Source organism: Hesperophylax consimilis, chromosome 16 (assembly GCF_061612785.1).
Source record: "Hesperophylax consimilis isolate HC1 chromosome 16, BYU_Hcon_1.0, whole genome shotgun sequence".
NCBI classification, from domain to species: Eukaryota; Metazoa; Arthropoda; class Insecta; order Trichoptera; family Limnephilidae; genus Hesperophylax; species Hesperophylax consimilis.
In genome coordinates, this window is record NC_142851.1 from 19,697,076 (window position 1) to 19,705,819 (window position 8,744).

General features: G+C 36.6%; 1 non-coding gene across 1 annotated transcript; it reads left to right on the plus strand.

The window, feature by feature from the left end:
• Positions 1-8,097: 8,097 nt before the first annotated feature.
• Positions 8,098-8,170, plus strand: TRNAF-GAA (transfer RNA phenylalanine (anticodon GAA)). The gene has a single exon. It is a non-coding gene; the product is annotated as a tRNA-Phe (tRNA).
• Positions 8,171-8,744: the final 574 nt, after the last annotated feature.

Here is an 8,744-nt window from a genome sequence, read left to right on the forward strand (position 1 = left end):
CGCGGCTCGGCGTAATGGACGACGACTACGGTCGACTTTGCCCTGGCAGGCCTAGAAAATCAATCTTTCTCCTGCGTTTATTTGAATTATTTCTGACATTTCTATCTAAGACCTAAAGACATACCCCAATCGGAAATGCCATAGTCTCACTGGCTCTAGACGGTTAGCAGCAGTCAGGACTCCTGGGACGTATTCAGATACAAAAAAATGTAATAAAAAAAGATTTCACAGCAATACATATTTTTTTAAGGTTGTTTAAACTTTTGCTTATGAAATTATTGGGATTAGATCAAGAGAAAAGATAATCAAATACTAGAGAGTTTATGAGACTACATACGGTTAATTTGAACAGCTTCGTCCAGACATTCCACACAACGCACGTGAGCCGTACCCAACTAGCAATTAACTAAATTAATAAGAAATCGATATTATACACTTTATTTTGCCCTTTCTACTGAATAATTATTTATTGACTGGTACAGTGTCTAGGCGAAGTTACTTAAAGAGGTGTAAGGAGTGTTTTTCAAACCAGAGTTGTAAGGCGGGTCATCCTGTCTACCTATGTCGGGAAACAGCATTGTTGCTGGTTAGTTAAACCGTTTTGTTAGTGTCTTCTCTTATAGGAGGTTAGCATTCATCGCCTACGCTGCCCTGCTACTCATCAGAACTATGGTTTGGACTTTTACCAAATTATTTGAAATTGTATCCACATCTATCATATCTGGTCGAACTCAGCGTCTTGTATTCAATTCCTCAGCTGGCTAAGTCTTTTATCCACAAACAAAAAAAATGCTTTCCATGATGGTAGTAGTAAATTTTAAAATATTGTCAGGTTAATTGAAACCCGTGAGTGTTCTTATTACACGGAGAAAACTAACTGATATAAAATAGTGTTATTTATTAAAAATCTGGTCAAACTAAACGTCTTCCGTCGTGATATTTATATTATATTTATATATTACTGAACATGTTTTTCGATATATTCTGAATGACTTATATTATATCAGGAAATTGATTGATTGGCATGCTATCATTTTTTAGCAGCTACATTTTTTTCCGTGTATTTTAAAACCTTCGTAAGCCTTCAAAGATGGTTTGAAAGGGAGATATTAAATGCAAATGTTCAGAGATGTGCTTTATTTCAAATAAATCCATTTCAAATGGAAATGCAAAATGCAAAATGGGTATTTTCCATTTTGCATTTTAAATGCTTTTCTAAAAACCATTTTGCATTTTGCATTTTAAATGCTTTTCTCAATGCATTTTCCATTTTAAATGCTTTTTTGCAACATTCTTCCTACTATCTCCACTCATCTTTTTTTCATAAGCCCCAAATATCAGTCGGTCCTCAACCTCGCTATGAGATATAATTTATATTTGTCAAGTTGCTCCCTGGTAGGAGCCCTGGCAATTGAGTGATACCATTACAAAAAATACTGATTCAAATACAAAACATGGGGCCATGACGCTGTAGTAAAAATAATAATAATAACGCTGTAATGTTAGATAGAAGTTTCTATGTTTTTACGTTGGCAACATTAGTCCCGCGCAAATTTTTTGTGGTTTCATAATCTGTAGTCGTTGTGTTTTTGGATTTACCATCATGTAATATGTTTGTTCTACATTGATGTCCATTATTAAATGACAAAATTGTTTAAAAATTCTATAATTATTTTAATTGTTTGACCTGAGAAACCATTTTGCATTTTCAATGCATTTTGAAAATAGGTATTTTGCATTTTGCATTTGAAATGCTTTTCTAAAAACCATTTTGCATTTTGCATTTTCAAATGGAAAAGTTTTGACCCATTTCCATTTTGCATTTAAAATGGTTTTGGGTACCCATTTTGCACATCTCTGCAAATGTTAGAGGGAGCGCGCTACTATTAAAAACGATAATAATTAGGCGAAAATGGTAAAAATATTTAATGAAACAAGACGCGTTTGAAATAGAGCAAAAATCTCTTGACGAATGCTTTAATTGCATTTAAAGATATACTGCGAATATTTTCATGCTTATAACATATTAAATAGGATTGCAACAATAACATTTGGCTGTCATCAGTTGTTTTGTTTTGCTCTATCTAAAAATAATTTTATACCATTCTTTTTTGCTTTCTGGCAAAAAAAAAGTGTAGTGTGTTGTGCCTTGAGGTTTCTTCTCCCTCCTGATCTTCCAGGAGTCACTTTTCGCTGCTGATTTCCAGATATTTATAAACTTTTTTACTTCTGTCATTTTCCATACTATTGTTGTAGTTGTTTACGGTTGTGAATAATGGAGGAAGATTTCCCTCCTGGACCCCCTACAAAGCCGCCAGATCCCTCTCCGGACCCCCCAGATGGGGAAAATGTAGAAATTTCTGACAGCGATTCTGTCATTTTGACTTCTACCAAAAAAAGGAAATTTACTCCTTCTTCCCCAATAAAACTTGACTCGCCTTCGACTTCACAGTCCCCACCAACACTTTCTCAACTTCCTCCAACAAACTTTTATTCTCCTCATTCCCGTGGCCCATTCATAGTATACGCCCAAAAAACTGAGCAAGGAAAAACCATCCACCCTCTTGAATTTGGCAAATTCCTATCAAATAGCAAGAATCTTTCAATCAAGCCTGGAGGTGTAAAAGCCGAGGGTCGCTTCCGAATCTCCGTCGAATTCCTCTCAGGGTCAGCTGCCAACAGTTTCATCAAAAATATCTTCATTTCATCTAATTCAAAGTTCAAGGCATATATCCCTACTTTCAATGTCACTCGCATGGGCCTGGTCAGAGGTATCTCGACCGATCTGTCCATCGAAGAAATTCTGTCTTCACTTTCAACCCCCCAACACATTGGCAATCCCATAAAAGCCAGGAGGCTAAATTACAAGGACTCTTCTGAGGGTATAATTTCTTGGAAGCCCTCCCAATCTGTCGTTATCACCTTTGAAGGTCAATCTCTTCCCTCCCATATATATTTATTCTTCAACTCATTACCAGTTGAAATGTATACTTATCCCACCACTCAATGTTTCAATTGCTGCCGTTTTGGTCATACCAAAGCTGCATGCAGATCTCAACCCAGATGTTTTAAATGTGGAGAAAACCACGCAGCTGACCAATGTCCTTCTTCCTCCTCACCTAAATGTTTTAACTGCTCAGGCTCACATACAGCTATCAACACTTCTTGCCCAGAACAATCTCGCCAAAAAAATATTAAAATTTCTATGGCCTCTCAGAACTTGTCTTTTCTGCAGGCTTCTAAACTATTCCCGCCTGTCAAAATATCATTTGCTGAGGCTTTATCCAGCAACTTCTCATCCAACCCTCTTCCCTCTTCTACAACAACTTCTTCTCGTTCAACTAAATTCACATACAAAAACGCTATCTCTAAACCGGCTCCTGGATACGATCAGCAACAACACAACTCACTGCTCTTAAATCCCAATGGTTCATCTCTTTCAAATGCCACAAATGGGTGTGCAAATAATTATAATCCCTCCTCAATGAACGCTCTTAAACTTTCTGAAAAACTCTTCCAAGACAATTCTTCATTTATCCAAACTCTTATTATGCTTCTAATTGACCTTATTTCTTCTCAAACTAATCTACCGTCCAACGCTGCTACTATTATTTCCACATTAAAATCATTTATTCAAAATGGCTCTTCAGGATGTCAGAATACTTCAGTGGAATAGCCGAAGTGCTATTTCTAACAAATCTGATCTCCTTAACTTATTAAATTCCAACTCTATTTCTTTGGCTGCTATCTCGGAGACTTGGTTTACTCCATCCACCCACTTTAATGTGGGAGGGTATTCCTGTCTCCGCGACGACCGCCCCGAAGGTACGGGCGGAGGTGCTGCCCTTTTTATTAAAAAATCCATATCGTTTTCCCCAATAAATAATATCAAACCCCCCAATGCTGACTTCCAAATGGTTGCAGCTAAAATAAAGGACACTTCCTTTATTTCAGTCTATCTTCCCCCAACAGCCCATTTCAATAAACAAATTTGGTTGCAAATTCTAAGTCAACTAAGCCCTCCTTTCTTTATATTAGGCGATTTTAATGCCCATTCCCCCGTCTGGGGTTCTGCTTTCTCCGACCGAGATGGTCGAAGTGTGATGGATTTCCTAGATCAATCCAACCTTTTCCTTTTGAATGACGGATCTCCTACTAGGATCTCACGCCCCAGCACAAACCCCAGTGCAGTGGATCTCTCGATATGCTCAACTAGTCTGGCTTCTCTCTCCTCGTGGGTGGTGTCCCCCGACCCTTGCTCCAGTGATCATTTCCCGATCACCATTACTTATCAAACTTCTTTCCAATCAGACAAGTCTCATATTTCAACAAAGATTAAAACGAATCACACCAAATGGGATGAATTCAACTGTCATATGGACAAGTTCCTACTAAATTTACCCGCCACCGATATATTTTCCGTCAAAGATGACTATAATAACTTCAAATCAATGCTCATAACTGCAATAAATAAATCAAATCCTCCCCCTAAAACTAAATCTCTCAAAAAACTCCCTCCAACTCCCTGGTGGGATGAGGAATGTTCCAAAGTAGTAAGAATTCGGAAAGCTAAATCTCTTTCCTATAGTTACAATATGACTATGGAGAACTATCTTAAATACAAAAACGCTGAATCCAATGCCAAAAGGGTATTGAGGTCAAAAAAAAGATCCGGGTGGTACAACTTCTGCAGTTCAGTATCTCCGAACACCCCAATTTCGGAAGTTTGGTCTATGATCCGAAGATTTCGATCCTCCTTCAGTTCACCATCTCCTCGAGCGTCTCATTCTAAATGGATAGATGAATTCTTGGACAAAATTGCCCCCCCTTCTGTACCTAACTTAGATGAAATAACGCCCATCTATAATACTCCTATGTCTAATCATTGGCTAGACTCTCCATTCACCTTAATTGAGCTAAAAAATTGTTTATCAACAGTCAAGGACTCATCTCCAGGCAGAGATGGTATACCTTACAGCATAATCAAAAATAGTAATGATAATGTTCTAAACCACTTCTTATCCATCTTAAATAAAATCTTCCAGACTGGTATAATGCCTGATGACTGGAGTTCTCAAATAATCATCCCTATTTTAAAAACAAACAAATCACCAAATTCTGGATCCAACTACAGGCCAATCGCTCTTTCATCCACCCTCAGTAAACTTTATGAAAAATTAATTAAAAACCGATTAGAATTTTTTGTCGAGAGTAAACAGCTTCTCTCTCCATCTCAATTTGGATTTAGGAAAAAAAAATCCACTCAGGATAACCTTGCCATCATCAGCACTGATATTAATTTATCAATTTCTAAACAGGAAGTTTGTCTTGCCGTCTTTATAGATGTAGAAGGCGCCTTTGACAATGTTTCCATCCCAATTCTGAAAAAAAAACTTCTAGGCCTTGGCCTTCCCCCCATGTTTGTCCAATCTATTATTAATCTATTTCTAGATAGAAAAATTTTCATTGAACTTCCAGATATTTCTCCTCAAAGTAGGTCTATTTGGAAGGGTTTACCACAAGGCGATGTATTGTCCCCCTTACTGTATAATATATACACATATGATATGCATGTCACTATTCCCCCACAAGTAAAAGTTATTGAGTTTGCAGATGACATAGCTTTCTTCTTATCATCCAAAATCATCCCTCTCGCCGTCAAATATCTTAACGAAGCCATGAATGCCCTTTGCACATGGCTCACGTTAAATGGTCTTGAACTTTCAATCCAAAAGACTCAGTGTGTCACCTTCTCAAACCGCCATAAAAACCCCCCCGTTCAAATTTTATTTAAAAATTCTCCAATCTCCAACGTTTCTGAAGTAAAATTTTTGGGAGTAACATTTGATAGGAAACTTAAATGGTCTTCCCATATTAATAATTTAGTTACTAAATGCGAAAAAAAATTAAATATCATCAGATCATTATCTGGCGTTTGGTGGGGAGCTCACCCTACTTGCATTAAGTTGCTTTACAATGCACTTATTCGAAGCCATCTCGACTATGCCTGCCCACTTTTTAGTACTGCCTCAAAAAATGTACTTGATAAATTAGACAAAATTCAATCTAAATCTTTGCGAATAATAACTGGAGCGATGCAATCGTCACCCATCAATTCCCTTCAAGTAGAATGTTCTGATCCTCCTCTTTATTTAAGGCGTCAACTATTTGCTGACAAATTTGTTCTTAAATGTTTAAATTCTAAATGTCATCAGGTTATCCCCAGCGTCTCGTTGTTCATTGACTCAAACCATTCATCTACAATCAGAGCTTCAACTAAACCTATTCCTGACATCTGTAAAAATTTTAAGTCTCTCTCAGAGCTCCACATCATCCAAAATGATCTACTTCCCTTATACAAATTAAAATATAGGCACGTCACCCTATCCCCAACAATATTAGAAGGGATCGGAATCCTTAAAAGTCATTCCAATCTCCCGGCCCGAACTGTCAATAATATGTTCAATGACATTATTTTATCTAAATGGCCCAACTTTTCTCTTTTATTTACTGATGGATCCAAATCTCCCGACTCTCCTAACTGTGGTATAGGTATTAACGTTTACCACAATAATTCTAATGACAGAATATTTCATTCAATTTCACATCAATTTTCAATATTTTCAGCCGAGTGCATTGCAATAATAGAATCTCTCAAATATATAATCAAAAATAATTTTGAACATTCCCTCATTCTCTCTGACTCTCTCAGTTCCCTCCAAAAACTTAAATCCAGTCCTCTTCTTCATCCTGATGATCACTTTGTATGCCTTATTCGAGTGATGATAGCCTCCATTCAAAGCTCTGGTAAAACTGTAACTCTGATTTGGATTCCTGGACATGTTGGTATCATGGGTAATGATATTGCGGATGCCTTGGCAAAACAAGGAGCGTCCAACCCTGTTGTTACCCTCGTAAACCACATTCCCCTATCTGACATTTTTTCCATCATCAAAGATAGATCCCGCAATGTTTGGGCAGAGTATTGGCACATTGCTAGCCAATCCAAGGGAGCCTGCTATGCCTCAATACAAAGGACTATTCCATCAAAACCGTGGTTTCAGCAATTCCCTCATTTTTCCAAAAAAGAAATTTCTTCACTCATTCGAATGAGGATCGGACATTGTTCCGTTCCTTCACACCTTTTTAAAATTCACGTCCTTGACTCCCCAGATTGTACATTCTGTGGTCTAGAAGTGGGAACTTTAGATCACATATTTTTTGGTTGTCCCTCTCTAAACAAATATCCTCTCTTCTATCAAGCCTTATCTAAAATTGCCTCCCCTCCATTCAACATCTCATCTCTTCTAAGTCTGAACTCGACTCCAATTTACATTATAATTTTGAAATTTGCCTATTTAAATAAAATTAATATTTAAATTCACCTTTCATTTCTCAATAATTTTAAATGATGGCCAAGAACACCCTTGAAGGGTGAAAGCCAGAAATAATGTTAAAAAAAAAAAAAAACATATTAAATAACAGAAAAAACTAAAACGCGTTTTTAATAATTTTCGGAGCATATTTGAGTTTTTTTCTATCGAGAGAATTTCATATAATTAACGTTTCGGTATAAAAAAATTATAGATATTATCTTCAAAAATATATATATTTTTTTAAAATTTAAAAACTTTAAGAGTTGACGAGAAACTTGTTATAAATCGGTTGAAATTGGGAATGCGGGGGCTTAAGAGGGAATTACGAATTGAAGACTGATTTCTGCATCGCTCAACACTAAAAGATTATGCCCACGCACTATCGTGAATGATCAGAAACGTGCAATTATTATTTTTTTATTTATGAATTGCTGATGTGATCGTTCAACAACTCATAGGCCAGTACTAACAAAGCAGTTTTCCATCTATTGTTAAGGCCATTATAAGTCACTATTATGAAAAGTATTAAATAAAAATAAAAGTCACAATTATTTTACACGCAATAATTATTCGAATGAAATACTCATCCACATTGAAAAATCTCCTGATAAAAGATACATGACGCCAACGGGACTCGAACCCGTGTCCCTTCGATTTTCCAAGTAGTAATTGTTGAATGAAACACTAGTATATATTGAATTATTTCGCGGATAAGAGATAAGCCGCCATAGCTCAGTGGTCAGAGCTGTCGACCGAAAATCGAAGGGACACGGGTTCGAGTCCCGTTGGCGTCATGTATCTTTTATCAGGAGATTTTTCAATGTGGATGAGTGTTTCATTCGAATAATTATTGCTTCTAAAATAATTGTTACCCTTTGTGCTATGCATAAAAAATCTTGTCTTAAACATTAGTTTACCAAAAAATAATAATTAATAATAGTCACGCTAAATATTATACCTTGCTTAATTAATTTCATTTTTGATCCCTTCGATTTTCGGTCGACAGCTCTGACCACTGAGCTATGGCGGCTTATCTCTTATCCGCGAAATAATTCAATATATACAAACACTCCTCCTTTAAAAGAACTCCATTTGAATTTCAATTTGTTTTCGTGAATAAATGAAAATCTTGAAAGTGGAAATTAACCCATTTTCCATCATCCGATGAAACTCAGTAAATAGATTCGTTGTTTATGGTCAATCACGCGTGCAGAATATACATGCGTACATATTATACGCATTTCTCTGAAATCGGATGACATTACAGCAGTTAGTATACGAAATAAATGTTGATCCTACCCTATCGGGATTTGGCTCAGTTGTTAGCGCAGTTGACTCCAGTCTCTGGGGAGGAAGGTTCAATCCTTA